The sequence below is a fragment of the Coturnix japonica genome, chromosome 24, assembly GCF_054131305.1.
Source record: "Coturnix japonica strain WE chromosome 24, WE-NBRP24, whole genome shotgun sequence".
Classification (NCBI taxonomy): Eukaryota; Metazoa; Chordata; class Aves; order Galliformes; family Phasianidae; genus Coturnix; species Coturnix japonica.
The window spans coordinates 3,096,857-3,114,213 of NC_140686.1; the positions used below are offsets into that span (position 1 = coordinate 3,096,857).

The 17,357-nt window shown below is 37.8% G+C and overlaps 1 pseudogene across 1 annotated transcript in view; it reads right to left on the minus strand.

The window, feature by feature from the left end:
• LOC146757029 (uncharacterized) overlaps positions 1–17,357 on the minus strand; it is a 46,590-nt pseudogene that overhangs the window by 5,934 nt on the left and 23,299 nt on the right. Inside the window, exons 13-27 of the transcript XR_014936942.1 lie at positions 17,205–17,233; positions 17,040–17,103; positions 16,916–16,951; positions 14,011–14,096; positions 11,751–12,759; positions 11,335–11,338; positions 10,770–10,987; positions 9,002–9,185; positions 7,234–7,380; positions 5,693–6,649; positions 5,301–5,453; positions 3,863–4,191; positions 3,601–3,667; positions 956–1,068; positions 407–548 (exon numbers count right to left, since the gene is read on the minus strand). The product of XR_014936942.1 is annotated as an uncharacterized LOC146757029 (transcript). The remainder of the gene's footprint in view (positions 1–406; positions 549–955; positions 1,069–3,600; positions 3,668–3,862; positions 4,192–5,300; positions 5,454–5,692; positions 6,650–7,233; positions 7,381–9,001; positions 9,186–10,769; positions 10,988–11,334; positions 11,339–11,750; positions 12,760–14,010; positions 14,097–16,915; positions 16,952–17,039; positions 17,104–17,204; positions 17,234–17,357) is intronic.

The window sequence follows — 17,357 nt, forward strand, 5'->3', positions numbered from 1 at the left end:
AGAAAGAATGCCTATCATGCTTCAGGGGGAATGTTCCAGTACAGAGTTAACTGGGCACAGGAAACAAGTACTCCTCCTGCCATTGCTCTTGAAAGCTTTGTAAACAGTGCTTCAAAAAGCAGCTTCCACAGCAGTGGTAAAGGAAGGTATTTTCTCTCTAGGTCAAATCCAGTGTCTGGTTGCAAGAATATGTACAAAATATGAGATGTTTCAGTAGTTTCCAAGGTCAACTGTGAAGCCAATTTTCTCTCCCAGAAATATAACTTTTCCATACCTACTGAAAAGAATATTACAAGTCTCTAGAAATTAACATGACCCAAACAAAACAACAACAAACAAACAAACAAACAACAACAACAACAAAAAAAACCACCAAAAAACCCAAAAAGAAACAACAAGAACTTGCCTTTGTTCTTGATTTTTCAACTTCATTCACCATTTCAGAATACCTGTTCTTCATTTCTCCCTGGAAATTGAACTGGGAGTCTCTTTCTTTGGCTTCATGCATCTTTAGTTTTTTCACAGCTTTCTTCAAAAGGCTCTTGAACCTGCACAACAAATCAGTCAAGAAAATAAGCAAAGGAACTAGGTATCTATTTGTCACGCTTGTACAAGAAAAGCATAGCTATGGCTTGCTTCATTTTTAACATGCTCAACAGGCCAAAAGTTAATAAGAAAAACCAGCATTTCAATGCAATAGATCACCTGGAGGGTCCAAATTTCACCTCAACAGAGGAAAAAAAGACTTCCCTCCCAGAAGTGCAAGGCAGCCTACATTTGCTCTTCTTATGGCAGCTACAGAAAATCATAGGCTCATGTACCAGAACTGTCTTGCAAGAACTGATGTGAGATCTGAATTTGTTCAGAGTTAAACACACCTACTTTTACATGCAAGTTCCTTAAAGCCTGACTTCTAACCTACATGAGCTCTCTTTCAAGTACTAGTGAACCATACCTGTCACATTCCTTCTGCAGTTCAGTATTTCTTTCCCTTTCCTGGTCAAGACATGCTTCAAGTGGTCGTTTCAATTCTATCGGCTTCTTCACATTCTTTCTTTCATTCTCACACTTTCAAAAAACAAACAAACAAAAATACATGATACACTCAGCACAGGACAGTACACATAGCAACTGCAGATAGCACATATCCATCCTTTTGCCACATTCAGCAGAACACTGAGGCACAGGATTCTTGTAAACATTTAAATCACTTCAGGCTTCACACAAGCGGGCCAAGACCTAGGGATACCAATTAACACCCCTGCTGAAGCAAATGCTCCTCTGCCCCCTTATTGGGCTTCGTCCCAAAAAGCTGGAAAAAAGATGCTAGAGAACAGCTTCCACAGTTCCTCTGCTAATAGGTCAGCTTGCACAGGTAGCCACAGCCCTGGAGAACACTGCACACTCTACAGCATTCATTCCAATGACCAGCAGGCTCTTGTGGAAGAGTCTGCTTTTCTGGAATTCACCAGTGTCTTCTCAGTCATTACTTCCGTATCTTATTTGTGGGTGTTTACTAATTTAGTTGCTGTTCCTCATGGTGTTTTTTCAGACAAACTACAGGAGAACTGGCAACTAGTTCTGTAGTTTGCATTTGCACCTTATTTATTCTGCAAGGTTTTTAAGCTCCTGTTATTCTGAAAACATGCAGCAGTTCCTCCGTACACTGCACTGAAAATAAGGGGTGTTTTAATCCTGCTTGGAAATCAAGGGGTCAGACAATAACCAGAAGGAAATAAAATAAAGAACACAGGAACTGCTGCCTTGCTCCATGTGCTCAACTGGTATCAAACCACACCGTCTTTCTGATAGCACAACTCCGAGATATTCTCTTGGCTTTTATTCAATTCCTTCATGACACCCAAATCACAGTAGTACTCAGGGCCTGAGTAGCAGGGATATAAAATCAGAGTATGTAAGAACTCAAGAAAATGTCAGCATTGCTCTGGGTATTGGCTAGGTGTTAGGGACTGTTTTCTGGGCTCACTTCTTCTAAAAGCTCAGCATTTTCCCTACTCAGTTTAGCAATATGGTCTTCAAGGTGGGCTCTCGACTTTCGATCTTCCTCGCACATCATGCATGAGCCTCTGGATGTCATAGCCAACATATTCTGATTTTGTATCTATGGAAACAACAATGACAAAGGGAATGCCAAGATAACCAGAGAGACAACACTGCACATGAACTGCATTATAAACTATTAACTCAAATGGAGGCAGGGCTAAGCTCTCACCACTAAGGATCTATAGTGAATGTTACACTGAGTTTATAAAAGATGGCTTGAGAAGCACCGTCAAGAATAGCACTTAATGCTAGTGGAAAAAGTGAATGCTCTCTATGCGTTAAAATGAGGTTACATCATTTGGAGATAAGAAGACACACATACAACATTAACTCACAGTTTTCTTCATAAAATTCTCCAGATTTCATAATGATACAAAAATGACTGCATTTATAATTGTGCCCACCACTTAAAATTCCCTACACTTACTGACTGTGAAATAACTGCAGATCTCCTCAGAGCAAGAAAATGTTTTCAGAACAGCAATGTTACTTATCCTTTTACACAAAGGAGCAAAGATTTGCATCACAGATGCATTTGTGTGTAAACAAGTTTGCTTATTCAGTTCCCTTTGTAAAGAATGAAAGTTGCCTACATGCTTTGAATAGCACATTTTAAGAAAAAGAGAGACATCCCTGACGTACAGAAGGACATAAAAACCTGAGCTTAAAGGCTTATATGACAAACTCATAAAACTTCCTCATGTGTCTTTACAGGATATGTTAAATGTCGGTTCTCCCTATGTGACAATGTATGGGTAAAATACAGAAGTGTTAAAAATGGTAAAAACCTTCTAATTGGTATATCACCAAAAGAAGATGACAGAAAAGGAACCTGGAAAAGAACTCAGACTTTTCTGGTGCAGATAATCAACAGCTTTTCCCTTCCACTAGATGCTTCTTATTCTCCCTATAGCAGCTTAATTTTCCAACAGCAAACTAATTAAAGAATATTCCAAGGTTACACAAGATGCTAAGCCATGCATGCGCACCAGCTACTTCCCAGCTGCCTGCCACTGACTGCACAGCATTACTTCACCTAGTTGTTCTTTCCTTACCTCAGCCCCCTGCGGGGCAGTAAAGTACCAACACATATTCACAAATGGAAAAAGAACCTAATGAGCTCAGGTGGAAACTATGACAAAGCTCTGAAGATAAAATAGATTTCTCACATCCAGGTTTCCCCTCCCTGATCTCAACCACACATCTCCCTCCTGCTGACACTGTCCGTCCTATCCATCAAAAGAATCATGCTGATTAACACAAACATTTTCATACTACTGCAAAGACAGAAATGGCAGCAGTGAAAGGTGGAGATTTACAACCTTTACCTTATGGGAAAACTCTCAAAACTGGAGAATAGACCATCAGGATTTTCAGAGTACCCTACAGTCACACCACAGCTCAGATGACTCAGCTCCCCTATGATCCCCAGGAAAACCACATAACTTCCCCACGAAAAATATCTAAATAGGCTCAGAAGCTCACATAAAAAAATAAAAAATAAATAAATAAAAGGGAAGTTTATGACTGGCTTACTGAGGCTTCAGTTCTCTTGTCCTGGTGTTGCGCAGCAGCTTCCACCCTGGCATTTTCCATTTCAAGCCTTAAAGAGAAGCACAGATCTTATTAGACAAATCCATAATAGCGCACACTGCAAAAGAATGGTGTGAAAGAATGCTATTTAAAGCAAGAGCTTCTTTTAAAATCATGTTTTACCCTGATGATGCAACAAGGCAATTCTGACGTTTTCAGAGAATCCCAGAAAGCAAAACCTTGCTTCACTCTGTTATTTTCTTACCGTTGGACATGTTCTTCCAGCTGCTTTATTGTAGAACTGCTTCTGGAAGCTGCTAACAGAAGGTCTTTCATTTTTTGGTTAGAAGCTGATATTTGTCTTTCCTTATTATCTAGGTCAGTCTTCAAATCTTGAATGCAACGCTCATATTGAATACGCTGTTGTTCAGAGTCATGTAATTGTAAAGTAGCAATGAGAATCCTCAGCAGCCCGGTTAGGTTCAGTATAGAGAGCTCAGTGAGCACTGAAGAATTTGGATATTGCATGTATCTACATACACCCCCTACCCAAAGTACTGGAATCGTTTCCAATTCATTCAAGCCTTCATTTCTCTTAGCAAATGAACAATAACAGATGATATTTCATCATCTGTGACACTGGCCTCTCCCATCTGTACAAAGGATTTTCTATAACACCATTATGAGCATTGACACTGCCAATCCTACCTTCTCAGTGACTTGTGACATCCTGAAATTACTTGTTTGCTATTCTATCGAAAATATTAACCAAAAAACCTCATCCTTTTCCTAAAGTGATTTCACAGCTCATTAGTACGTTATTATGGTAGATGTTTCAGAAAAAACCCACAACTCTCACAGACAGCAAAAAAGAAAAACTCAAATTCAGCTGTCCAGTATTTCTACTTTTTCTCAGAAATCAGACACCAAATTTGGCCAAACCAAAAGCGATAACCTGCTGAGACACCAGGTCATTTTGCAAAGCAGCTTATCAAATACAGATCTTCTCCAGTTAAAGACATAATGACTTCGTGTCGAAGACCACCCAGTCATGGACACCAAGTGCACAGAACAATGCAGTTCATATACTTGTCTTTAAATCTATACCCCTGAATTTATTTCTAGGATAGGAGGACATTTGCTTATACTTTGAACTCTCTGCTCTGATTTGGCACAGGCATGACTGTGATCACAGATGACAAGGGGCAAGTTGAGAAGACTAAGGGGATAAAGACCACCTTATAGTGTTTACAACCAACCTTATAAGACACAGAAAAACAATTTGTAAATTCAGAGCACCTGTGTAATGTTGCTTCAGATAGTTGGTAGTTTGTACACATCCCATCCACAAATAAATTCTTAATTGTGTTTGACACCAGGAGAGGGAAGTAAGTTGGGAAAAGAAAGAACACTGCTACAACACCCTGGAGCCACAAGAAGAACTTTAGCTGTGGGGCTGAAGAACGGCTCCTCCTTGCAAAAGAAACTAATTGGCTTTTTGATGATTCTAGTAACACTTATCTTTCACTACAGAGGAGGAGGCCAGCTGGCAAAGATTTCACCAGCTTCATGAATTATGACAGGGTATCACTGCTAACCTCCTTAGCTCTCTCTTGCTCTCAGAACATTATTTTTCTCTTCTTCACCAGAAACAGGGAAAAATCACCCTCAGATTTTATGTGTAAGGTACAGCCTCTCTGTACCTTAGCTTTAATCCTGTCCAGTTCCTTCTGCAAGTGCAATTTGTCTTCCTCAAGGTCACTGCGGTAGCATGTAGTTACTACAAGGGAAGCTTCTGACATAGACTGCTTTTTAAGAGCATCAGCAAGCTCCTGCTGCAGCTGTCTGACCAAACCCTAAGGAAACAGATAAACATGAAGAAAAACATGAAACTTGACTTTACTCCTTTAAACTGACTATATTATACAGTTCAGTCATTTACCGGTCCTCCTTAATTCTAAGGGAAAAAACAATGAACCACAACAAAACAACACAATTTGGTCCTATATGTAAAACTTACACCTGATGCATTTTAGAAATACAAAATCATTTTATGAATTGAAACATTTTAATTTATTCTAATTGTATAGCTTACCTCTCTTTCTACTTTGTCAGTCTCATATTTAAAGACTTGTTCCTTTAAATCAGTACACTTGGTATTTAATTCCTTGTTTCTCTCTTCCATGAGGTAAACCTGCTTTTCACTGTCAGCTCTGAGTTTGTTGAACATATCATGAAATCTGTCCTGGACATCATTCACAACCTTTTCTTTGATGATCTCCTTGTTCTGCAAATCTTCCAGCTGCTGACGGAGTAAAAGGTTTTCACTTTGGAGCTGGGCCAATCGTTCCTGCATAGATTCATGTTTTATCATAAATTTACTGACTTGATCTTTCTCAAGTTGCCACGCATGCTCATTTTCTTTTGCTTGACACTGGGCTTGATTTAAGTCTTTTTGTGTCATTTCTAAAAGCAGTGTTTTTTCTCGAAGTGTTTGTTCCAACTGGTGAAGCTCGTTTTCTAGACTATTAACTTTGCTTTCCGTTTTACTCAGCTGCTGAGACAAGCTCTTGTTGCTCTCTCGCACCTCAGAGAGCTCACGATGGAGCTTGTCTTGTAAACGAAGCCATTCATCACGTTCTCTCTGAAATGTTCGTTCGGCATCACTTTTCAATGACTGATGATGTTCGAGATCTTGAACCACTGCATTCAAGCGGGAACAGAATGATTCAATCTCTGTTTCCAGTCTGTCTTTGCTTTCTTTTTTCTGTTCAAGCTTGGAAGTTAGCATTGCAGATTCCGTCTTGAGTAAATTCAGCTGTCCATTGTACTGAAATACTGTCTGTGTTAAGGTTTCCTCACTCAGTTTAAGTTCCTTCTGAAGAGAATCATTCTTTTCTTTCAAAGACTCATTTTCCTCTAAGTATTTTCCTTCATCCTCCTGGTGCTTAAGTTTTACTTGATCGAGTTCTAGTCTTAGCATAGCAATCTCTTCTTGCAGTAACTGATTTCTGTGTAGCAGATCCTTTTCTCTGTCATTAGTGTCAGATTTCTGTGTGATAAAGGACAATAATGAATAGTTAGTTGGGAAATAAATTCAGGTTTAACCCATCAGGCAGCTAGGCACCACACTCTCATCACTAAGTGGGATGAGGGAGAGAACAGGAAACAAAACAGAACTCATGGGCTGTGATAAAAATAATTTATTAAGCAAAAAGATGAAGGACATGGAAACAAGAAAGTGATGACAGTATAATAACGAATTCAAAAGCCAAGTAATAGGATCACAAACAGCCTCAGCCAGCTTCTTTCCTAGTGAATCTCCAGATATCTGGACATTTCACGGGTAGAAACCTTAGAAATGATTGTAACAACTATACAGTGAAGAACAGCAGGCAGTTTAAGAGACTGGGAACACAATGTCTTATTTTCCAGTGGCTTCCTACTTCCACATGCAATTCAGGTCTATGTGGGATTGATGATGCTATTCAGAGTTTTTAGACAACAGTAACAAAATTTGGTTATATTGATAAACTGTAGATAATCCACGAAAAGGCACAAAAGGTTATTTTTCTTAAGGTTTTAGAATGAGCACAGTGAAGTATAACCAAATTAATTAGGAATGGAACTGCTTACCTCTGAATTTTTCCCAATAGTTTTTCTTGTCTCTTCTTCCAGCTCCTTCTGTCTCCACAGGTGGTTGCTCAAAATTCCTTCTTGCAGAGCTCTAGCACTCCTTTCATTAGAGAGCTGTCTCTGTGTTTCATCACGCTCTTCTTCAACCTACAGTAATATAGTTGAACTTGTGAATCTTGAACAAAATCAGAATTAGCAATACCTTCCTATTTCATTCTTTTTATTCTTACATTCTATTAATTCTATTAAGAGTCATTTATCATAAAATCATAGAGTGACCTGCATATCAATTTTCCATGTTTGCAAACAAACATCTTTAGATTTATCTGAATTGAAAGTTATAAGGATAGTGTGAGTCCTTTCCACAAATCAGCATCATAGAAGTTTTATACTTAATGAATCTCCCTCTATAACACAAGAAAAAAACAAACAAACTAGAACTACTATTCTTGGAAACATACAGAGTTTAAGTAGAAACCCAAGTTATCTTTCTAACAAACTATATATACATACTAAAACCAGAGATGGACACTCATATGCTTACAGTCAAAGATTTAAAAACATCTATTCATCAATATGAGCACTAACACTAAGAACTGCACAAAACAAATGACTAAGATTTCCAAAAGCACAATAACTACACTTACTTTACCCCACTGCAAGGTCTTAAGTCTACATCTCTTCTACTAATATTTAGAAATGCTTCAGAAAATGTGCCAATCCATTTTCAGTTTACCAAAATCTAGCAATACTGCTGGATAAATTGAGTTGTATGAGATTTCCAAAGGCTATTAATGAAGTGAGACACAGAAGAGGACTGACCAGCTGAACAGCAGACCAGGAGGTAAACTAATGCCAATGATGTCCCTGTTAAATCCAGGCAGACTGAAAGAGGTGATGCTAACTACTTACTGCTTCTACCAGAGCAACGTGGCCACTGAGGATCCTTAATGACCACTTTCACATGTTCTTAATATGTTTGCAAATACAAGTTCTGAAAATTTGAGGCTTACTATTTATGGGGAAAAATACAACACAACAGACCGAATTTCCGAGGTATATTTCAAACTGCGTAGAACCATGACAGGAATGCTGAAAAGTAGGTAAAGGCCAGTGAAAAGACCCTCAAAACTGTATGTAAGAACTGAAGAATTCATGCAGGTTGTGTACAGTGAGAACATCATCATCTCAATTGCATTAAATAAGCCACTAAACTTGTAATAAAAATAAAGGTGAGAGTTTTTCTGGATTCAGTCTTGATTTTAAGCAACTGAGGCAATTTACAGATTATCAGGTAAACAGTAACATTTAGGCCTAAATTTAAATTCATGTAAGTATACTTGAAAGAATACTACAAACAGTAACTGTAATTTCCTTCTGAAGAAAAAAAACAATAATAAAAACATATATATAATATATAAAACATATATATAACATATATATATTTTATATATATATATATATACATATAATATATATAGAGATATATAGATATAGACATACATATACACACACGCGCACAGAGTTCTGTAGTAATTAGGAAAAATAACTCAAAGAGAAGCTTTGCCTGAAGCACAAACAAAACTATAATTCTGAAAAATGTGAAAAGGTATCATGAACTTGTTTGTTCACGCTGGTTTCATGACAATGGTCCTCAAAATGCACCAAGATAATTACCTAATGTCTCTTTCACCAACAAGTTGAACATACTAGCATAAAATATCAGTTTGAAAGAAACAGAAAAACAGAAGATATATATTTAATATACCTGTTTCTTGAGCTGTTTCAGCGTTATTAACTCTGTTTCTAAATTCCTTACACGAAACTCAAGTTGTTGTTTTTCCTCTGTCTCTCTAGAATATTGATCCTTTTCCCTCTTTAGTTGCTTTCTTGTTTTTTCATATCGCATTTCAGCTCTATGTCTCTTTTCCTCTCCTTGTTTCACAGAAAATCTGGGATTTAAAAGAGAGTATTTGAGGAATTAAAGCACTGACAAAAAAGTAAATATGCCACATCATGAACCAGGAGAAACAACTTAAAACTGTAGAAATGTCACACCTTTTCAAATATAGAAGTTTTTCTGCAATTTTAAACTTTTAACATCACTCTAATTTCATTCCATTAGTGGTGGAAGACACCTTATACATGAGCTGCACAAGACTGACAAATAAGCCCTTAAGTGATGTACAAAATTCATCATGTATTTCCATGTCGACATAGGTAAACATGAACAGTAAACCATGAACTTTTACTAACAAAAATACACTGTTTTTAATAAGTTGATCATCACCTATATAGTACAGATTCATAATGACTGCAAGGAATACCGATAAAACATCACATCACTTATCTAAGACAAATCAAAAACTTTTAAGAAGCCTTCCTTAGACTATAACAACTGCTTACCATGTGCGGATGAACCTTTTCATTTCTTTTAATAAATTAAAGGATAAGGATAGTGTTCAAAAAAAGATTTGAATATCAGCAACCACTAACAAGTAGTTCAAAACATTGGCTGTAACATCAGTATTGAAGCAGCTTATTCTAAAGGAGAAAGATTTACATGTAGTCTTTAGCTTCCCAAAAAGTACAGCTTTTACTCATGTATAGCTAATACTGTTTTGAGATTTTACATAGAAGAAAAAATTAATTCCTTCTATTTACAGATGTTTGGGAATTCTGAAAAATGTTTAGAATCAAATCCAGGCCAAATCAGGAACGGCTTTGTCTTACTTACAATCCCCTTCCACGTACTGGGAGACTGCTGGCACATCCTGAAGTTTATTTCCCTCAGCTTATTCTCACAGAGTTTCATGCTCTGTGATCAGCCTGGAAAGCCTCTACTGAACTCACACATGTTGACTACGATCTCTTGAAGGCCATAAAAAGAAATGCACACAAGTACTTGGAGGCCAAAAGTTGGACCCAGTGCTCCAGACACAGACCAACTAGATGCTAAGTAGGGATGGACTCCTCCCTTCAGCTTCTTGACTCTGCAACCCAGGATGCTGCTGGCCTTCTCAGCTGCAAGATCATTCTGACTCATGTTGCACTTAATCTCTGCCAAAGCCCCCAGAGGCTTCTCAGCGAATCAGCTCACCAGCCAGAGCATTTCACTGTGTACACAAGGGGTTCCTCCTTCCCACGTGCAAGGGCTTTGAATTCGTTCTTGATTAATTTATTAGGCATAGGAGGTAAGATTCTAAAGACACGATTAGAGTCAGTGTTAAGGAAGAAATTCTCTGGGAAGCCTGGTCTGGTGGTTGGTGACCCTGCACATAGCAGGGGGGTTGAAACTAGATGATCATTGTGGTCCTTTTGAACCTGGGCCATTCTATGATTCTGTGATTAAGACCTCTATCACCTCCAGCAAAATTAATCTGAACCTCCACTGTGCATTTAGTTCTTTGAAAAATATACTTTTAAAACAGTTTGGGGAGCAGGGGACTACTCAGCATAGCTTTCAATACCGAGGAAAGTGCTTCAATTACAAGATTTAAAACAATCTAATTCTACGGATTATTTTATTAGCTTACCCTTTTACTGGCATTTCAAGTAATTTTGGTCTCTCCTCAGATGACGAATTCTTTGTGTGTTTTTCTTCTATCATTTTTTCATTCTTCCTTAGAGCAAGCTTTTCTTTTACTGGTTGATGGGTAATATTGCCCACTGGTGTATTTGATTTATCAAGACTTTCCTGTTTCTCCACTGCTTGTATTTTGAAATGTTTCTGCTTCCTTTTTTCCTTCTCAACCTATGAAGAGAAAATTAAGCTTCATATATTTTTCTGATTCTAAAGGAGATCCAAGACCAAATAATCTAAGCTTGACTTTTAAAATAATGTAAAATAAAAAAGATTATCCCCCAAAATTACTCTACAAAATGTACCAAGTCAACAAATAATACTCTGAATTCACTCTTGATTTGAAGTATAACAATCAAACAAAAACAAAAAAGCAAAGCAGCCCTAAGGAAACAAACAATAGAAGCATTACTGATGGATAAGAAATCAGATGGACTACACAACAGTAGTTGTAGAAACACAAAGTATGAGTAGATGTATGATGTCGTACTTCCTTAATGATGAGGAAAAAAGCAAACTGAACTCAAAAGCAGAAACAGCTTCACAGCAATCGGGAATTTTAGTGAGAGGCAATGAAGGCACACCATGCACAAACCACAGCAAATGAAGAGATAAATCAAGACCCTGTTCAGAAGCTATTTTCATTCCTTGATCGACAATCAAAACTGGTGTACTTGTATGAATTTCTTTTTATGGTAATGAGGTGATAACTACTTACACTGGAAATGACTGCCACCTATTGTCAAACTGAAACAATACACTTTGCTTTCTCAAAACCTTCTGATTACATTATGGGGAAAAGCACAGTTCTCCACTGCTTTCCTTATTTATGAGTAACGTTCTTCTCTTAAGACAAAAAAACCAATTTGCACAAAGCACCTTCTTTTAATGATCAATAGCTAACATGAACAGGACCACCAATACTGAGAAAGACTAAAGAATAAGGAAAAGCAGGTGAACTTCTACCTCTTTTTGTAGCTCTACCTTCTCTTTTTCCAAAGCCAGGAATACCATTTGCAGCATTCCTACCTTACTCTTAAATCTTTCCACATCTTGTTTTAGTTCTTCATCCAGATTCCTTTTCAGCATGCCACAAGGTTGCTGAGCATGCGGGAAAAGATTTTCGATTTCTGTTTCTCCTATTTCCTTGTTTTTGATAAGGAAGTCTCTGGGAACACTGTCACTAAGACAGATGTCCTTGCCAATTTTCTTCTCACTTATAAAGCCAAGTGTACTTTCACCATTTGTGCAAACAGGTCTTATATTAGGAAGATTATTAGAAATGTCATCCCAAATATTTGTTTTTAAACAATGTCTCAGGGAATACTCAGGACTTCCCTCTACATCTCTACTAATCCCATTCTCATTCTCTTCCATTTCCTCTGCTTTTGATAGATGTACTTTTGTATTATCTGTGTAATTAGTGCAGCCTTCTTCATCTGGTATTCTCCAGGTATTTTCCATGCTCGCATTTAAGTTATTGTGATCAGGAAGGACACAGAGACTCAGAATAACTATTTCAGGTTTGGGTTCTTTTAGGTCTACATTAAGTTTCACATCTCCAAATTCACCTTTACTTTCTAACTTATCACTTGATTCTGTCACACAAGACGAAACACAAAGACTCTTCAATTCTTCAATGAGGTCATCTTCTGACACTTCTGCCACAAGGGATGGAGCTTTCTCAGATTCATTAATTTCACCAAACAGCTGCTTCAGCTCTGCTGTAATGTTTGTAAAATTTCTTTTCAACTCCCTTTTCTCTTTTTCAATCCACATTTTTTGTATCTTTCTTCCCACAGCTTTAGACTTAACTGCTTGTCAGCACTGTGGGATTCCTCATTTTCTGCTAGGGCTTCCTGATGAGAAATTTCTGCTTTGTCAGTCTGCTTTTCATGTGCTGTATTTTCTATCAAGTTGGTAGTTTCTAAAACATATTTATCCTTAAGTAAGCAGGTAAAGACAGAAAAATTACCAAGAAAAATGAAATTACCGTTAAGCCATATAATTTACATTGCAAACTCATCCCATCATACAACAACAACAAAACAAAGATACCTTATTTATTTTTTCCTCAAAACAGAAGGATCTAGTTTAGAAACATAAACCAATCAAACAGATCAAAACCAATCAGTAACAACAGAAAACACAACTGCCCAAATTTTCCCATACTCCATTACTTTCTACTGACTGTCCCTTTAAACCCCCTGCTGGTGAGCGTTCATAACAAGCGTGAGTGATCATAACAAGCTTTTTTACTAACCACCACAAGGGACTGGCTACATTACAATCACCTATGCTCCTCAGAGTCAGAATTATTAAATTCTATTCCAAGCTCCCAAGACAAATATTTACAAGGAATACCTGTTCATTCCTGCCCTCAGCCCAAAATCAAGAACTGAGACATCTATCCAAACGGTACCATGCCTCAAGCTCACTGACCAGCTCCTCTCTCCAGCCTTCTCACTATCTCTGACTTCACAGTCCCTGCAAAGTTGCCCTTGGTTTGTGTTCCCTTCTGAACAAGGTCTGCAGCCTTGGCATCCCAAGGAACCACAACTATTGTCCTTCTTACTCTGGTTATAGAGGCCCTTTTCTCCTTCCACATCGTAACTCCACAAAAATCTTTCACAATGGAGAGCATCTCAGTCACCACCTGTCTCAGCCACTTCATTTCCAAGCTCCATTCACTTTGCACATCCGCTACCACCTTCCAATACTTAAGTTCCGCTCTCTACCTGCTGAAATGAATCACATCCCTCTTCCACAGTGCCTTGGATGTATGATGATATTACTTCCTCCACTTCCCTTGAGGTATTACAGAAGACTCCAGACACTCAATGAAGATCCCTACCCAGTCCTGTATGCTCAATACAAACAGGACGCCTAGCCTATATTCCTCCATAATGACCTTCAAAAAATATTTTCGAACACTTACTAACTTGATCAGATAAGGAGATATTTTGCAGAGGCAGAGAAAGCACTGACAGATCATATTTCAGGTTTTTACTTAATCTTTCTAATACACAGAGGAAAATCTGGCGTGTTTTGTCAAAGAAATAATCACATGATATAAAATTTTGCTCCCAAATGAGTATGTATTTTGCATAGGAAAAAACAAAAAACCCACCACATGACTGCACTGTTTCTCAGAATTGCACGCAAGGAAAAACACAATATTTGGTTTCACATACCTGCCTCCCAAAGTTTTCAGTGGCATCCTTGACCATCTCTTTTTTAGCTGATGACGACACATGAACGGTAGATTGTGAGCGCTCACCTACAGTGAAAAAATTACATCTTTATAACAAACATGACTTATTACAAATTAATTATACCTAGAGTACATCCTGAATCATTGCATTTGTGAGAAAATAGCACAAACTAACACAGCCTCTCAAGCGTATGATTATTTACGATTTGAACATAATATTACAAAACAGTTTGAAGATGCCTCTGTGTGAACTAATCCCTCTCAGGGCATTTTCCCTTTCATTCCTAAGGGAAATTTGATGAAAATCAGTCAGAAATACACCTTTAAGAATCTCAAATGGTTTACATGTAGAACTATATTTATACATACATGACACACTGTATGCTAGACAGCAATCGGCTAGATTCCTCTAGCTACTTTCATTTCTCCTTTTTTTGTGCCACAAAGGGTCTCGTTTAACCCTTTTAGAGTTAGAAATACTTGTACCATAGGAATTATAACACTCTGCAGAAGAAATACAGCTTGCTGAAACCCAAACATAGGAGTTTGAGACAAACTTTCACATATATTTCTTAATACCTGATCTTTGAGCAAATACATGGATTATAGAAAAAAAACAGACACGAGGAAGGATGAACAGAAAATACATGAAATGATGACATAAAATGATCTATGAAACGACTGTTTTTCCTATCTAACTTTGCCACGTCCCACACCATCACTGGACTACATTTCACATGACTACATAAAACAGACAAAACAAGAACTCACAGAATCACAGAAACACAAAGGATGGAAAAGACCTCCAAGATCATGGGTAAATTAGGTTGCTAAGTCACTATCCACCATATTTAAAGAGTTGTGGCAGTCAGGTAAAACCCTTAGTGACAGGAGAAAGGGAAACATCACACTTGTTTTTAAAGAGTTTAAGAAAGGAGGTACTTTCCAAGGCCCAGACAACCTTCTATTATGGAGTGACTAGAGTGGAGGATAAAGAAATAGCAACTGATGTTAGCTACCTAGAGAGCTCATCTCTCTAAATTGGAGAAATATCATGGATGGATTCTTTGGTAGACAGGGAAGTGCTGCCAAGTGGTGTATCTGATATGTTAGTGAAAAGAGATCGCATTCAGACAGATACTGACAGCCTACAGAAGCAGGTCTTATGATGTTCAGCAAGGCCAAGCGCAAGATCCTGCACCTGGGTTGGGAAGTCATCAGCTTCAGCACAGGCTGGACAATGAACAGACTGAGAGCAGTCCTGTGGAAAAGGACTTGGGGATAATGCTGGATGAAGAATTACATATAAGCTGAGAATGCATGCTTGCAGTCCAAAAAGCCAATTGCACCCTGGGCCACAAAAAAAGAAGCACTGCATGGCCAGCAGGCCAAGAGAGGTGGTGTCCCCTTCTACTCCACTCTTTCAAAACCCTACCAGGAGCACCGAGTTCATCTCCGGGGCCCCCAGCACAAAAAATCTCTGGCTAGAGCAGGTCCAGGGAAGGGTCTCAAAAAACAATTTGAGGACTGGAACACTTTTCCTATGAGGAAAGCTGACAGAGTTGGGGAATATAAGAGTTTGCAGAGACCGTATGATGGCCTTTCAATAATTAATGGGGGCTTACACGAAAGACTTTTAACTATGGCCTGTAGTGACAGAGCAAAGGGTAACAGTTTTAAACTAAAAGATCGTTCAGATTAGATATAAGGAATAAATTCTTGATGAGGGTGATGAGGCACTGCAACAGGTTACCCACAGCTGGGAAGTTTCAATTAGGTGATTTTTAAAGGTCCTTTCCAGCCCAATTCTATAATTCAATGATTCTAACCACCTTTTGTGCATCTTACAGAAACAATATCACTGCAGTAGAGAATCTCCTTTTCTTTATGCAAACACACGTACATTTTTTTTCTAGAAAGAAGTTTAACCTCTATTGTCATCAAAAGAAACAGTACCTTTTTTCCCAAGACATGGATGTCAAACAGCTTGGAGCAATTTCCATTCCATACTTAGAATTTGCAATAGTTTTCTGAACTCTTATCTAATCATCTACTTCATATGCTTGCTTATATAGGTTTTCACCTGATTTGTAATTTTCAGGGCTCGTTGTAGAAATTCTAAGACCTTAATAGGGAACTGTTTTGTATCTCGCTAACAAATACTTAAATTCACATATATCAGAATTAAGAAACTAAGAACCCATTGAGGTTAGATATACTCTCTCCCATGTATAACAAATGATCTAGCTGCTTCACTTTTATTTATCTTTCCCAACCAAAAGGAATACCTGCCAACATACTTCCACTCACTACCTCCCACCTACACTCTCTTTCCCATGTCCTTCCACTAGCTCTAAACTCAGTGGCCAGTTTAAACAAAACATGAGAGGATGGCTTTGGAAGAGCGTATGTAATACATGTTTTCATACAACTGCCAGAGAGGCAAAGAAAAAGCCAGGTAAATAATCAATCATGCTAATGAAGCATAAGCCTGTGAATCACCCATTCTGTCCCACCTGCAGCTCCTGGACAGCTCCATCTGCAGACCCTAGCCAGGAATCAGACACAGGACATGACCCCTATTGCTCCTCTGCAGATTGGTATATTTGGCAATGAGAAGGAAATGAGTAAATGTGGACTGCCTGACAAGGGGTGATGATAGCAGGTATGCTGGAGGAACCTTACACTGTAGAAGGATGTTTAGAAATGTTGAATGGAGCTGTAGTGGAGAAAACACCCAAAGATAGAGCCATATTTCATTAAATCTGCTGCTGAAATAACATCTTGCTAGCAAAACATTAATTTAATATGAAGAATTTACAACTACAATGTATCTGCCCACAAAGGGACATGACAAAAAAAAAACAACAACTATTTATAAATACCTTCAATATCATCTACACTCAATTTCTCCTGTGGATCTGCAAAACAAATGAATCAAATGCTTAATTAAATATGCTTATCAGAAAGATTTTGAAGCTAAAATCAGAATATAAAAGACATCATTACCTGATTTTTGCTTTTCTGTTTTTGAAGATGTTTCATTCATCTCTAAAACTGCAGAAACCTTTAACTATGAAAGACAAACCAATGAAAAATAAACACCCATACATTGAAAGTAACTACATATTCATTAATGAGCAGGACAAGTAGATTTCAATGAAAAGCATTTACCTGCAAATTACTGGGTTTCTCTGAAAAGCCTGGAGATGAAAAATGAAAGCGTTATTTTATTTAATTGAAGATATCTTTTATTCTTTACAACATTAGTAGGCTCTGTAATTGTTTCTTGCACAAATTACTTCATTGAGAGTGAAATAGCTAATA